Source organism: Ursus americanus, chromosome 18, assembly GCF_024610735.1.
Source record: "Ursus americanus isolate L20-20 chromosome 18, mUrsAme1.1.p, whole genome shotgun sequence".
Lineage (NCBI taxonomy): Eukaryota > Metazoa > Chordata > Mammalia > Carnivora > Ursidae > Ursus > Ursus americanus.
In genome coordinates, this window is record NC_142144.1 from 39109999 (window position 1) to 39113702 (window position 3704).

Below are 3704 nucleotides of genomic sequence, written 5' to 3' on the forward strand. Positions count from 1 at the left end.
GGCTCAATCTCACAACCCTGAGATCATGACCTGAGCTGAAATCAAGAGTTGGACACTTAACTGACTGAGCCACCCTGGTGCCGCTTAGTAGCATGTTTTTTAATCTTCATGTATTTGTGGTCTTTCCAGATTTTTTTCTTGTGGTTGACTTGTAGTTTTATAGCATTGTGGTCAGAAAGATGCATAGTATGGCTTTTATCTTCTTGAATTTATATATAACCTCTTCTGCATATAGCAGTCTATATTAAGTTGATCGTTTAAGATTGAACCTATTCTTTTCTCCTCTCCTCTCCATGTTTTAGGTATATATGACTATATTTTATATCCTTTTGTTTTTAAGTTCCTTGGCTGATTTTTTACAGAAGTATTCATTTTCACTACTTTTGTGTTTCCTACCTTATACTGTCACTTTTCGTCTCCCTTTTCTACAGAGTGTCCCCTTTAATATTTCTTGCAGGGCTGGTTTAGTGGTCATGAACTCCTGTAGTTTTGTTTGTCTGGGAATCTCTTTATCTCTCCTTCTATTCTGAGTGATAGCCTTGTAGGATACAGTATTCTTGGCTGTGGATTTTTCTCATTCAGAACTTTGAATATATCATGCCACTCTCTTCTGGCTTCCAAAGTTTCTTTTGAAAAATCTCCTGCTAGCCTTATGGTTTTCCCTTGTAAGTTAATGACTTCTTTTGTCTTGCTGCTTTTCTATATTTTGCAAGTTTAATTACAATATATCTTGACAGTATGTCAATATATGTGGGTCTGCTTTTGTTGATTTTGATGGGAGTTCTCTGTGCCTCCCTGATCTGGATATCTTTTTCCTTCCCCAGATCAGGCAGGTTTTCAGTTATTATTTCTTCAAATAAATTCTCTGCCCCCTTTCCTCTCTCTTCCTCTGGGGCTTCTATAATATAAATGTTGTTATGTTCATTGGGGTCACTGTGTTCCCTAAGTCTATTCTTGTCTTGTGTAATTTTTTTTCTGTCTTTTGTTCAGCTTGATTACTTTCTATTACTCTGTCTTCTAGGTCACTAATTCGTTCCTCTGCTTCTTCCATCCTGCTCTTTAGTCCATCAAGCCTGTTTCTCATTTCATTATCTGTTTCACTTAAATCTCTGGCTGTGGCCTTGTTCTCTTCTTTCATTTCAGATGAATTTCTCTGTCTCCTCATTTTGTTTGCCTCTCTGTGTCCGTTTCTGTGTGTTAAGAAAGTCATCTGTGTCTTCTGCACTTGAAAATAGTGACCATGGCTAGGCGGGGCTGGAATGGGTGTGTGGCTGGGGGCTCATGTTTGGGTGAGGTGTGATACCTGGGCCTGGTGTGGTGACAGGGTGGGGTGTTCAGTGGGAGCCATATACTTGGTGGCTGAGCAGAATACCTGTCAGCCTCTGGGAATGAGTGCCTGCCACAGCCCAGCAGATGTGTGCACCTCGCTTTAGTGGTTTTGCATCCAGTGGCTGGTCAAGGCACACATATGACTTTAACAAAATTTGCCCTGAGCCCAGGGCTAATGCCAGCAGGCTTGGAGTGGGCTTGTCCTCAGGGGAACTCAGCGTGGTGTTCTGCCAGTGGGTCAGGCAGCAAGTGTTCGTGCATCCTTGCCTCTTGAAGGTAGTTCAGTGTGTATGCTGGAGGGTGGGAAGGAAAATGGTGCCTGCCAAGTTCCTCACTTTTGGAGAAGTCCTACACCCTGCAAAATCAGTACAAACAGATCTGTCTCCTGTTGTGCAAACTGCTGGGTTTTTGTTACTTCTCCAGTCAAGCTGCTATCTCTTTAAGGGTGGTGACCCAGCTATTACTAAAAAAATATGAATGCTTCACAAATTTGTGTGTCATTCTTGTGCAGGAGTCATGCTAATCTTCTCTGTATTATTCCAATTTTTAGTGTATATGCTAAAGTGAGCACTCTTTTCACTTTTTTTTTTCAAGTGTTGAGAAGGATAGATGTTTATTCTTTAAATGCTTGGTGTTTAATTCACCAGTGAAGCCATCTGGTCCTTTTGGTTGTGGGGTTTGAATTCAGTAAAAGTTGTATGATACAAAATCAGTATACAAAAATTAGTTGTGTTGCTATACGCTAACAGAAAATAATCCTAGAAAGAAATTTAAAACAAAATTTAAACATTTACAATAGCATCAAAAAGAATAAGGGGCACATGTGTGGCTCAGTTGGTTAAACATTTGCCTTCAGCTCAGGTCATGATCTCAGGGTCCTGGGATTGAGCCCTGCATGGGCTCCCTGCTTGGTGGAGAGTCTGCTTCTCCCTCTTCCCCTCTCCCCTGCTCATATCCTCTCTCTCTCTCTCTCTCTCTCTCAAATAAATAAATAAAATCTTTTAAAAAGAAAAGAATAAAATGGTTCAGAGTAAACCTAGCCAAGGAAGTGAAAGACTGGTATACTGAAAACTACAACACACTGCTGAAATAAATTTAAAAAGATGCAAATAAATGGAATGAAATCCTATGTTCATGCTTTGAAATAATTTATATTAGTAAAAGTTCATTCTACTCAAAGTAATCTTCAGATTCAAGGCCATCTCTATCAAAATCCCAATGATTTTTTTTTCAGAAATAGCAAAAACCAACCCTAAAATTCGCATGAAACCACAAAAGATCCTAAATAGCCAAAAAAGTCTTGAGAAAGAAGAACAAAGAAGGAGATATCATACTCCTGAAACAAATATATTACAAATTTATAGTAATTAAAACAGTATGTTACTGGAATAAAAATAGATGTACAGACCAATAGAACAGAATAGAAAGCCCAGAAATAGACCCACACATATATGGTCAACTATTCTTTGACAAGGAAGTCAAGAATATACTCTAGGGAGGGCTGCCTGGGTGGCTCAGTTGGTTAAGCGTCCAACTCTTGCTTTTGGCTCAGGTCATGGTCTTGGGGTCATGAGATTGAGCCCGACATTGGGCTCTGTGCTCAGCAGAGCGTCTGCTCAAGGTTCCCTTCCTCTCACTTTACCCTTCCCCGCTCACATGCTTACACACACTCTCTCTCAAATAGATAAATAAATCTTTAAGAAGAAAAAGAATATACTCTGGTAAAAAGGTAGTCTCTTCAACAAATGAGGTTGAGAAAACTGGATATCCATATGCAAAAGAATGAAATTAAATCTCTTTTATCCATGAACAAAAATTAACTTGAAATAGATTAAATATTTAAGCATAAAACCTGAAACTGTAAAGTTTTAGAGGAAAACATACGGAAAGCCTCATGGCATTTGTTTTGGCAATAGTTTATTGGATATGACACCAAAAGCACAAGGAACAAAAGCAAAATAAGACAAATGGCACAACACCAAACTAAATAGCCACTGCACAGCAAAGGAAGCAATCAACAGAGTTAAAAGGAAAGCTACAGAATGAGAGAAAATACTTACAAACCACCTGTCAGATAAGGGGTAAATTTCCAAAATATGTAAGGAATTCCTAAACTCAATATCAAAAAACAAACCAAACCAAACAACAACAACAACAAAAAAAAAAAAAAAAAAGAAGAAGAAAGAAAGAAAAAGAAAGAAAGAAAGAAAGAAAGAAAGAAAGAAAGAAAGAAAGAAAGAAAAAGAAATACCTGATTTAAAATTAGGAAAAGGACTTGAATAGACTTTTGTGCAAAGGCATACAAATGGCCAACAGATAGAGAAAAAGATGCTTGATCATCTAATCATTAGGGAAATGAAGATCAAAACCACAAT

General features: G+C 38.1%; 1 non-coding gene across 1 annotated transcript; it reads right to left on the minus strand.

Moving 5' to 3' along the window:
* Positions 1–1795: 1795 nt before the first annotated feature.
* LOC123781365 (U6 spliceosomal RNA) lies at positions 1796–1900 on the minus strand. Its single transcript, XR_006776700.1, has one exon. It is a non-coding gene; the product is annotated as a U6 spliceosomal RNA (small nuclear RNA).
* Between the last annotated feature and the right edge of the window lie 1804 nt (positions 1901–3704).